The 12,452-nt window shown below is 35.4% G+C and overlaps 1 pseudogene; it reads right to left on the bottom strand.

Moving 5' to 3' along the window:
- Window positions 1–9,428: 9,428 nt before the first annotated feature.
- On the bottom strand, window positions 9,429–11,476 carry LOC112807879 (mitochondrial intermediate peptidase pseudogene; annotated as a pseudogene).
- Window positions 11,477–12,452: the final 976 nt, after the last annotated feature.

The raw sequence follows: 12,452 nt of genomic DNA, 5'->3' as shown, positions 1-12,452 counted from the left end.
TGCATAGATGCCAGGTAGGATATTACCACTGAAATCTGATTTAACTATCGAGGGACATCCGACACCGAGCTTACTAATTATGCCTTTGCTAATTGAAATTTGCAAATCGCCATCATCTGCATAATTAAAAAACATCTCAACCATGTACTGATTTGCAAAAACAAAATATTGATATTGATATATGTATTATTAAATTTGTGGTAAACTTATTTTAGGAAATAAAAACATAGGATGATTAATTTTATCAATCTAATGTAGGGTTTTTAAAAAACATTTTATTTATTTATTTGAGAGGGGAGGGATGGAGCAGAGTGAGAGGGAGAGAGAGAATCTCAAGCAGACTCCACGTTGAGCATGGAGCCCAACGTGGGGCTCCATCCCATGTCCCTGAGATCATGACCTGAGCCGAAATCAAGAGTTGGTCACTTAACTGACTGAGCCACCCAGGCACTCCTCTAATGTAGGTTTGAACAAGCATAACACAATGGCAATATAAGAATAGGCATAAAATGGTATTTGTTGCAAATAAGAAAGCTCCTTCATTTTTAGATGGATTTCTACAAAAAAATGACAATGAAAATATGAACTTTTTAAAATTTCAAATGGAATATAATTTATACTTCATCCCAACCCCATAAACCTCCTAATAATAGATAAATAGCAATAATCCATTTTTATCACCAATTAAAGTGTTAAGTTGTAGTAGCTATGTTTTATTTTGTTTTGTTGTTTGTGCATGTATCTGTTAAAGCCTACTATGGATCAGGTTTAGGAAACTGCTAGAAATACAAAGAGTAATGAAACAGATTCCAACTCTAGGAATTGTCAGAAACTAACATGGAAGATGGAGAGATAAATAACGTACATAAAATATTAGACTTTTTCCATCTGTGGAGGAAAATACGTTTATAGTATAATTTTCTTCAATCTTAATTAGACATGTCTTTTAACAGGCAGTGTTCATTAGATTTGACGAAATCCTTAGTTTCTTAGCTGTGGAGTTTCTTGAATGTACATATTCTGCCACACATGCATTCAACCACACCCAGAGCTCTTTGAGACCAACTGTTGTAACATAGAGTTGATGCTCAATTAATGATTCTCCAATGAATATTCATAAATGAAAGCAGCTTTTTTTTTTAAGGTAAATTACCTGCTTCACTTACTAATTTCATGCAATTCTGTGTTACCATTTCATGACAGTATGGGGAGAGCTACGAGTAATACTAGCTGTGAACTTCAGAATCCAGCTTGATCATTACTGTCAAGGGTACTTTCTACTTCTCCCTGCCACCTCCAGGGGGTAGCGAGGGGGTGCCTTTGTGATCCCAGATGGTTGCAGCAGTTCTAGGAATTATATTAACATATGAAAAATTCAAAGTCAATGAACTATTTGTCATATTGTTTCATTTTAGGAATAAGTAAACTTTTCCAGAAGCCCCTGCTCCGATGTCCTTTCATGTCTTATTTATTGGTCAGGATTTTGTCCTCTTCTGCAACCCTAAGCCACTCACTCATGGGGCTTTGGTTTACCTCAGTGACCTGAATTCTCAATTCGGGATGATATGGATGTTTGAGATTCAATCACTCTGACTCATTCAGAGTTAAATTTTAATCATTTTGATTCATTCAGAGATTTGAAGGCTAAGAATTTTCATGATAAGAAATTCATTCTAACAGAGAACTGGTGTGCACAAACTTGGCAGAACGTTCATGTTTAAACATCGTAGGATATGGCTTGCATTTGGATACAACATAGTGCATATTATTTGTTGAATCCACTAGCACAGTTTTCCCCCGAGGATGCCTCTGGAAGAAAAAAGTGAGGGAGGGGTCCAAACACCATTGTCTTTAAGATGGGGCTTTAGGTACTGAGAACATTGAGGGACCATCGATTAAAGTCGCATAAAGTTTTGATGGACAGTATTTTCCAATGCAGACATTTTGAAACCTATTGGATAACGAAGGAGAAATTTTGCAGCAGAAACAGCAGAGATCCATGTGATCATTGCTGATAGGAAAAAAAAAAAAAAACCCACATTGCCTATGGTAGTATATGTGTACAACACTTAGAAGATTGATTGCACAGTTTGAAAATTCAGGAAATTTGGTAGCTACAAGCAAAGCCAGAAAAAATATTGATTATTTTATTAATAAAGTATTTTATCTCTCTTTAGCTTGGAAAAAATATGAGCTATAAAGGACAATTAATGAAGCACCTTTTTAGGGATTGGCAATGAACTTGGTTTTGGAAATACGGGCATTATTGTGTCATTTAGACATTTAATTGTTTAATCATCTAATATAATAAAGGCTTAAAAATGACTGTAATTCATGACATTTCCTAACATTTATTTTAAAAGTGTGTATTCTAGGTAACATGATTGCTAATTTTTTTTTCAGTATATGAAAGAAATTCTCCTAAACTCAGACACACATAAAAACTTAATGTTTACCATATGGTGTATCAAAGATAACATTTCTTCCTAGTTGTTTGACAAACAGGATTCTATTTCACTTCTTTTCAAGATGGAATTTCTTCCTTGATGTTAGGCATAACTCAGTTGATTGTATATCATATGACTGAAATAACTGTTAATAACTTTATATAACTGTTTTTTTTCATGAACAGCCCAAACCTATTAAAATATGCATCTATATTTTTAAAGTGCACATATGCAATATTGATTTCAGAATCACAGTTTCTTACTCGAACAAGAATTTAATTTCATCTAAGTCTTAATGCTGGCCTCACTAAATCCTTGGTTGATTGGAGTAAATTTGTTTATGGAAACACTGTCTTTATCTCACTCGCTAAAACCAGTTTATATTAACTTGGGGATTTATTCATGGTGTCTCGCTGTGTTCTTCTTTTTCTTCTTTCTCAACTGCAACCTCTGAGGGGCTAGACCCCGTTCGCCATCGTTGAAGAATTAAAAATGAGAAAATACAGGGAGACTTTTCCTTACTAATAATACTCTGGTTGTTTTCCCTCATTCCCCTCTTGTCCCTCTTAGATTTAATTATTCCCACTGTTGCCCAAATAGCCTTGTAACGCGGGCACACCCTTTCCCCATACTCTCTCCAAAGTTCCTACCGAAGCTTCATATTCTCCCTGTTGTTTATCTTGTTTCTCTCACCTGCTCACAGAGCTGAAGACTCCAGCCTTTGGGTGATTCTCTAAAGGTCCTAAGCACATTTTCACCTCGAGATTTTTGAATCTGCTATTGGCCCGCTATCACTCCGCTGTCATATGACCCTTCACTCGTTTTATTCATGTTTCTGTCCCGCTGCCTTCTCCTCAGAAAGAACTCTTTGATCCTTTATAGTAGCCATGCCTACCGTTATGGTCCTCCTTATTCTTTATCATCATTGTCCTAGCATTTAATTAATATTACACTGTGAAATTATTAACCCATTTACTTTTCTCTTTCCGACTAGAATATGTTCTGTGAGGTTGGAATTTTTATATGTCTAGTACACTGCTATATCTCTAGCAACCGGAAACAATATCCAACATACAAAATACATCTGGGGGTAGTATATGATGAACTCAAAGGGACATATGCTCCGTTCTGGGAGCTAAAAATAGCTAGTGGGGTCAATAGGCATTGTGTTGCTACCGTAACAAAATACCACCAACTGGGGGGCTTAAACAACAGAAGTTTATTTTCTCGGGGCACCTGGGTGGCTTGGTTGGTTAAACATCTGACTCTTGATTGTGGCTCAGGCCATAATCTGAGGGTCGTGAGATGGAGCTCGGCATCATGCTCTACATTGAGCAGGGAGACTGCCTGAGATTCTCTCTCCCATGCCTCCCCCCCACACTGCTCATGCGCACATGTTCTCTCTCTAAAAATAAAATAATAAAGTAAAATAAATAAGATAAAATGAAATAAAATAAAATAAAATTTATTTTCTCACAGTTCTGGAGTCGAGAAGTTCAAAATCCAGTTGTTGGAAAATTCATTTTCCTGTGAAGACTCTCTTCCTGACTTGCAGACAGCTGTCTTCCTGCTATTTTTCTCACATGGTCTTTGTGTGTGCTGAGAAATAGATCTTAAGAGCCTCTGCCTTTCCTTACAAAGGTACCAGTCTTAAGGGAGTAGGACCCCACCCTTATGATCTCATTTAACTTTACCTTCTTAAAGGCACTATCTCCAAATATAGTCACATTGTGGGGTTAGGACTTCAACATATGAATTCTGGGGGAAATGCAATTCAGTCCATAAGAAGTAGTAAAAAAGATTGGAAAAAAGGACTCTTATTTCATACTAGAAGGTTCGAATTTTACCTTAGGTGTTTCTCTATGATTCATATCACTATGTTTACTAGATCAATTACTAATCTACTTGATTTCTTTGACACCAAGGCTTTTTCCCCTATTTTCCTTTTTTTATTTTTTTTCTTTTATTACAAGCCTCACATAACTTTTGTAGTGTTAAGTTTAAGACATGAAATACTCTGTTATCTTTAAGAAAGGTCATGTGAATTATAAATCTTAAGTATTTGAAATGTGTGGCTTAATTCCTTTGGAAAAGTTGTGCTCTTCTTGCTACTTACCATTTTTATGGTTAAATATGACAGATGAAGTGTTTGATCTGGGTGGAAGCCATTTCAAATTAATAACTAAAATAAGAGATAAAAGAGTACCACCTTTCAGTTATAAGATGAATGAGTTCTGAAGATCTAACGGGTACCATAGACACTATTGCTGGGATTGCTGTATTTTATAATTGAAATTTGCTAAAAGAGTCTAACTCAAATGTTCTTAACAAAGAAAAAAGTAAATATGTGAAGTAATAGATGTGTTAATTAACTTGATAGGGGGATCTTTCCACAGTATATGCATGTATCAAATCATCATGTGGTATAGTTTAAATACCTTACAATTGTATTTGTCAGTTACACCTCAACAAAGCTGGAGACATATTTTAAAAGCATAATAAACTAAAATAGGAGAATAAAATTTGGGATAATTGTAACTGCGTCACATGTATACACTGAAGAGAAATATTAAGTAGCTCCGGGATGACTTATAAGTTGTGCAATCCTGAGTTGTTCTCAACTCTGTCACATTTAATGCTCCTTAGACTAAAAGAAAATGTTTACAGAATAAAACTTACCAATATATATATAATTTTAGGGAAATCAACATTATGTCCAAATTATGACATAAAAGAAAAAGGAAAAAAACTTATAAAAAGGATTGTGTTTTCAATATGTAAATGCTAGACAACTCTACACAAGGAATGATAACGAAGATCACAGAGGCTTGCACTTATACAACATATTACTGTAAATGCAACAGCTATAAATACGCTATTATACAGACACGTTTTATTCCAGAATCAACAACATTCGTGGCATCAAATCATTTTTCCAAGTGGCCAATACTTCTCAATAAAGTTCTAATGAAATGAATTATACTTTTCTCTCTATTTGCATGGTGTTTGCATTCTTGGAAAGCTCAGAGTACATAAAGCTATGCACAAATGTTTTCTGTTTATGTGTAAAATGGAGTTATTTCCAAGCTTGGATAATTATCAAGATGCGTTTCACCTATATGACATTCTAAAATCAAGAAAGACACAGGATGAAATTTAATTGCATAGAACCATCCTAGGCACGGCCGGAAAATATCATACCTGGCCCACATCCACTGAACGTCAGTAGCACGCCTTAATCATCTTTATAGCCTAAAATGCCCTCAGACATTTGCAAAGTATCTGCTTATTATAAAAGGGGGACCTGCCATCTCTCTCAATCTCAGCAGCTGAAAAACCACTGAAATGAAGTCACTAAAGTATCCAAATGAACTTTTTCATGTAGGCCATACCAGTCTTCTGAAAGAGCCATTTCTAACAGTTCTGATTAACTTGTCATTATAATTCTTAAATGCATGTCATCACTCATTTAAGAAACATTTATTAAGCACCTAATACTCTATTAGTCCATGGGAATACAAAAAAGGGCTCCCCAAAAACCAAAACCAATAAAAAAAAACCTGTTCTTTTAATGAGGGTTACAATCTATTAAAGTGCAGAGACTCTTGCCTTCTTTCTTTTCTTTTTTTTTTTTTAAGATTTTATTTATTTATTTGAGAGAAAGAATGAGAGGGAGGGAGAGAGCACATGAGAGGGGGGAGAGTCAGAGGGAGAAGCAGGCTCCCCACAGGACTCGATCCCGCGACTCCAGGATCATGACCTGAGCCCAAGGCAGTCGCTTAACCAACTGAGCCACCCAGGTGCCTGGCTTCTAACTTTCATTAAAAGCTCCCAAAGCAACAACTATTCAACATAGTTCACACAGTTTTTACTCATGCTGCCAACCTTCTATCCCTACCCTCAAACTCCCCAAACTGTCATCTAGCAAATAAACTCAGGGTAGAAGTAATTACAATGGAGTCTAGTTTTAGTGGCTACCCTGGAAGGTAGATCAGCCAGTGGAATAAAAGGATCGATTTTTAAGTGAGTTATATTGAGGTTTAATTTACACACAATGAAATTCACTGTTTTAAAGCAGACAGTTCCATGAATTTGGATAAATATATATACAGTCAGGTAACTACCAAAATAAGCAGAATATTTACCAATCACCTTAAATTCTCTCATGGCCCTTGGCAATCAATCTCCTCCAAAAACTAGCTCCTGATAACCGCTACTTTGTTTTCTGTTGTATAGTGTCTATTCCAGAAAGTCATATGAATGGAATAATGCATTAGGTAGCATTCTGTTTTTGGCTTCTTACATTTAGCATTAATCATTTGAGATTCATTAATTTTGCTGCATTTATCAGTAGTTCATTCATTTTTTATTTCAAGTAGTTTCCCATTTTACAGCCAGGAATGAGACTGTTCGGTAGTGTGGTAGCTGTACATCTACCTTTCTAAGAAATTGCTTGCAAATTTTACAAAGTGAAGATGGATTTTGCACTCTGGCCAGCAATATATGCAGTATCACGTTGCTCCACAATCTTGCCAGGATGCGATCTGGTTAGTCTTTTTAATTTTGCCATTGTCCTATGTATTATCATACTTTTGTGATTTTAATTTGCATTTTCCTGATGACCAGTAATGTCAAGAATCCTTTCTTATTGCTTATTGACCATTAACACTTCTGCCTTAGTGAAACATCTGATCCAATCCTTTCCTCTTTGTGTATAACACCCAGTGCTCCATGCATGAATCATGGAACACCACAGCAAAAACTAATGATGTAATGTATGGCGATTAACATAACAAAAAAAATCCTTTCCTCTTTTTTTTTTTTAAATGGGTTGTTTGTCTCTTACTGAGTTGTAAGTGTTCTTTGTGTATTTTGGATACAAGTACATTATAAAATATATGTTTGCAAATATTTTCTCCCAGTATGTGGTCTGCCTATTCATTTTCCTTCTTTTTTTTAAATTTAAATTCAATTAGCCAACTTATAGTATATCATTAGTTTCAGATGCAGGGTTCAATAATTTATAAGTTTCATATAACACCCAGTGCTCATCACATCACGTGCCCTCCTTAATGCCCATCACCCAATTTTCTTAATAGCATCTTTCAAAAAACAGGATATTTTAATTTTGATGGAGCCCAATTTATCATTTTTTCTTGTATTTGTTTTGTGTGTGTGCCTACTTAAGACATATTTGTTCATGCCAAGATCACAGAAATATACTATTATGTTTTCTTCTATAAGAATTGTGGTTTTGACTCTTTCACTTATTTTTATTATCCATTTCAGTTAACTCTTACACATATATGTGCAATAGTATATGTTTATTATTATTATTATCATATAGACCTCCAGTTAGTCTAGCACTATTATTGAAAAGATTCGTCCTTAATTGGTTCACCTCTTTATAACAATGAATGTACTGCATATAGGTGGAGTCTACATCAGGACTATTTATTCTGTTCCAATGATCAATATAGCTACCCTTTCCCCAAAAACACATTATTTTGATCATCATCACTTTGTATTATTTAAATAGTTAAACACATTCAGTGCATATTAAGTATATAATTTTTTGAAATTATTTTGACCATTCTAGGTCCTTCTCATTTACATTTTTTAATAGGTTTGTGTGTAGACGGTGAATTGCATTGATTGATTTTCCAATATTAAAAGTGATTTCTAGAAAAACTCCACTGGGCGACATTTTAGCATTCTCTGAGAATACTGCTAAGTTTGATTTGCTAACATTCTCTTAAGAATATTTTTGTTCATTCATGGAGGATGCTGGTTTGTAGTTTTCTTTCCTTGTAATATCTTTGTCTGGCTTGGCTATTGAGGTAATGCTAGCTTCATAAAATGAGATGGGAAATTTCTGTCTTCCTCAAATTTCTGTTAGATTGTATAGAATTGATATTTCTTTCTTAAATATCAGTAGAACTTTGCCAAATAAGCCATCTGAATCTGACTCTCGAATTTTCTTTGTGAAAATATATATACGATGTAGACAGATAACTTATTTCTTCCAGACTGATATCTGTGATCCTTGTTAGCTTAGGTATTTTAAGAAATTTAGAGATTTTATTTAAGTTGTCAAATTTATTGGCATAAAGCTTTGCATAATATTTTTTATTATACTGGCAATGTGTATAGAATCTGTAGTGAGGTTTTTTTTTTCCCTTCTTTGTTCTTTATGTTATCATTTTTGTCTTTTCTATTTTTTTTCTATCAGGATGGCTAAAGCTTTATCAATTATATTATCTTTTTGAAGAACCAGTTTTTGGTTTCACTGATTCAACTGTTCTTGATTTCCTTGACTTTTTTCCACAGGTACATTAACTTTTCTTTTGTTTTCCTCCAGTTCTTTTTTTTAGGTTTTTTTTTTTTTTTAGTCATTTTTTGGTTATTTTTCCCATAATCATAAGTACCTCAAATTGGATATTTGGAAGCTGGTGATAAACCATAACCTCATGAGAGATTTTTTTCCCCCCAGAAGGATTGCTTGTGTGCTTATGTGTTTATTCTCATCATTAGGAAAAATATTCATAACTAAATAACTTGCTACTATGATTTATCCAGATATTGTGAAAGAGACTGACTTCTCTACATTCTCAATAGTTCCTTAAAGATTTCCTTTGCTTTGACTTGGTCAAAATTACATTTTCTTGAAGCAATTTTTAAAGAAGAGTACAAAGTTGAGATGTTTCCTGAGCCCTTATATATCTGGGAATGTTATTTTGCATCTCAGCCTTTACCAGTAAAATTTTTTTCATTGTCTCTGGCTTTTTATGTTGATGAACAATTGCATTCTGCAATCACATTAATTTTGAACCCTTTATCTGTAAGACTGTTATTTCCATCTGAATGCTTTTTGCATTTATTTTCTAGTGGTCTGAAAAATGTCATCAATAGGTAATCCTAAAAAAGGGGTGGGTCCTACAGTCAAGTATTTTGGGGAAATATTGAGTTACATATGCAATGCTAAATATGTTTCATGATTGTAGCTCTTCTAATTGTGCACAGTGAACCTTTAAAGCTTATGTGGCATTTCCCAAACATACTAAACAGCAGGGCCCTTTTGAGTTCATGGAATTTTGAGTATGGGTTCTTCATTCCTACCACGTGCCAACGTCTCCCTGCAAGAGCACTAACCTGTAGTCTGTTAAAAGGATACTATAGAAAACATTCCTCCTAAACCATGGAAGCTAGTACCCTGGACATCTGGTAAGAGTGATACTTAATATCATCAATTACACAAGGTAATTGAATTATAGTGCCACACAGTATTTACCATGTATGGTAAGTTATAAACTTTACCCTGGGTTTCCTTGGGGATGTCTGGGGTTGACCTCATCAGAGGATGCTTCCCATGATAGATGAGATCCAGAGTGGCATAAAAAACCTGAAGCTGCATATCAGCTGTAGCACAAAGTTGAGACATCATATTTTTGAGCAGTGGCTGCCCAGTTTGATAATGTCCAGCAAATTGGTTAACCTCACTTGATAATCATTTGAAAAATACTTCATCAGCATAGAAGGAACCTTAGCAAAATCAGTGGGGCATTCTGGTCCCATTGACATGTTGGTAATGAGTATATCCTAGCACAGAAGGAATGGTATATACCAATTCAGGGGAACATTTTCCATCATTCCAGGAGTTAATAAAGTTGGTGACCTCCCTGAGGAATGGGGAAGATACAGTATAAAGAACTACAATGGTCTCTTTCTTTCAGTCTACTTCCATGGACTGTAAAATGATAATCTTGATGTGGTTAGTCTGTTTGCAGTAAATGCACCCGGCAATCCTTAGGATTCGTGAACCACAGCCAATATTCTAACATCTTCACACCACACCTCATTTTCCAGGCAGCCATGCAGACAACGAAATCCCCAGCGATTAGTTAAAAAGATATTCAGTCCTTCCTCCATCCATGCTTTCAGGGAGAAACACGTCAATATAAACAGGGCTCAATATTCTACCTCTCTGCATGAATCATACCACCGAATGGAGGGGGATCCCAAGGCATTCATTCAGAATTTTGAAGATTACGTTTCATTTTTATTCCTCATATCTCCTAAAAATCTCTTATAGTTCTGCCAGATAATTTGTCAAATAATTTCTCAAGGAATTACCTGACAGTCTGAATTTTTAGCTAGTGTTCTTTGGGGAGCCCTGTGACAGAATGTAAAATATCCCACTAACTTTGTTATAAGTTTTCTGCTGCTGAGCAGCTTTTCTGCACATTTCAACTGGCTAGCATTGGGATAAAGAAAAATTGTGCAAGCAGCTTCTTGCACAAAGCATCTGGTGTTTCTGCATGTAGACCATCAATTATTACAGGATCTCCATCAAATACAAAGTTAGACAAAAATGTTCTGATAAGAAATGCTTATCAACCTTGGAAAAATTGTTCCCCATAAAAATGCTCTACTCAAATCCAAGATTTTAACAGTAAGATCCCCTGCTCTTTAATGCTTTTCTTTGTCTAGATGGATTCCACTGATTTTAAAGTCAAACATAATCAGTTCAACCACTCAGTTGGTTTCTGGATTAAAGGAATCCACAAGTCTTTTAATCAGCTGGTAATTTTCACAAACTTTGATATAATTCTACATTTGTGTTTAACTTTTCTCCCCTGGTGCCAATACACGAGCAAGGTTCATCTGCTTTCGGTAAGCAACTTTCACAAAGTCAGCCACTCTGCACAAGGAATCCCAGGGTGCATCCCAGGAGCAGGGGGTGGGGCCCAGGCAATGTAGAAAATGCATGCTCCACCAGCAATCCTTTCTCGGGGCTTTTTCCTGGCCAATTTGAAATCCTTCTGAGGTAGTGAACTCAGAAACTCCAAAAGGACCCCCCAGCTCTTGGTGAACACGTCCAGGCAGTTGTCCTGGGGCTTGATATTGAAGACAGTACCCAACAGGGACTAGCTGCTGCTGACCCCTCTCTGGCTGGGATCCTGGCTCTGAGGCAGCTTCGCGTCTGGAGCTGACTTTCCCAGCTGTAAGGTCCTACCCCCCCCAATCATCCCCCCCCCCACCCTCCAGCCTTAGCACTGCCGCTCCAGCCTTGATTTCCTTGACTTTTGCTTTTTATTTTCTTTTTCCTGTTAGCTTTGGTTTAAACTGGCTATTGTTTTGCTAACTTCCTAAAGTACAAGTTAAGGTCATTAGGTGAGATCTTACTTTCATTCTAACATAAACATCACTTTAAATTTCCACCTAAGCACTTCTGTAGTTACATTCTACCACACTCAGTTTTCATTTCTCATTAACTTCAGATTTTTTAATTTTATTTTTTTAGTTTCTTCAGTCTTTTCTTCTCTAACCCATTGGCTATTTTAAGGCATGCTGTTTAACTTCCAAATATGTTGGTATTTTCCAAATATCTGTTATTGATTCTGTTGTGGCCAGAAAACACACTTCATTTGATTTTAAAATTGTTGAGATTTTTGTTCTGATCCAGAATATGGTCTATTAGTGAATTTTCTATGTGCAATTTAAAAGAATATGTTTTCTGGTTCTTTGAAAATATCAACAAAATCGTCAAGCTTCTAGCACTACTGACAAAGAAATGAGTAAAGACATAAACTACCAATATCAGGAAAGAAAGAAACAGAGAAACAAAATTACAGAAAAATATCCCTAGCGATACAGATGCAAAATCCTTAACAAAGTATTATCAAATTAAGTATTAACAAATTAAGTGTGGAAATATATAAAAAGAAATATAAGCCTAAGTAGGATTCATTTCAGAGAAGCAATGCTTGACCAATATTTGATAATCAAACAATGCAATCCACCATATTAACAACCTGAATCAGAGAAAACATGATCATATCAATTGGTGGAATAAAAGCACTTGACAAAATTTAAGCCACTCATGATAAAAACTCCCAGATAAAAAGGAATAGAGGGAAACTCCCTCACTTAGAAAAATAGAATCTACAAAAACTCTGTAGGTTACATTCTACTAAATGATGAAAGTTGGAGCACTGTCCCTCT

This window comes from Callorhinus ursinus, unplaced genomic scaffold (assembly GCF_003265705.2).
Source record: "Callorhinus ursinus isolate GAN/ISIS: 27379988/994484 unplaced genomic scaffold, GSC_fseal_2.0 scaffold32, whole genome shotgun sequence".
Taxonomy (NCBI): Eukaryota; Metazoa; Chordata; class Mammalia; order Carnivora; family Otariidae; genus Callorhinus; species Callorhinus ursinus.
Note: the sequence above shows the minus strand (reverse complement) of the source record. Positions and strands in the feature narration are given on the sequence as shown.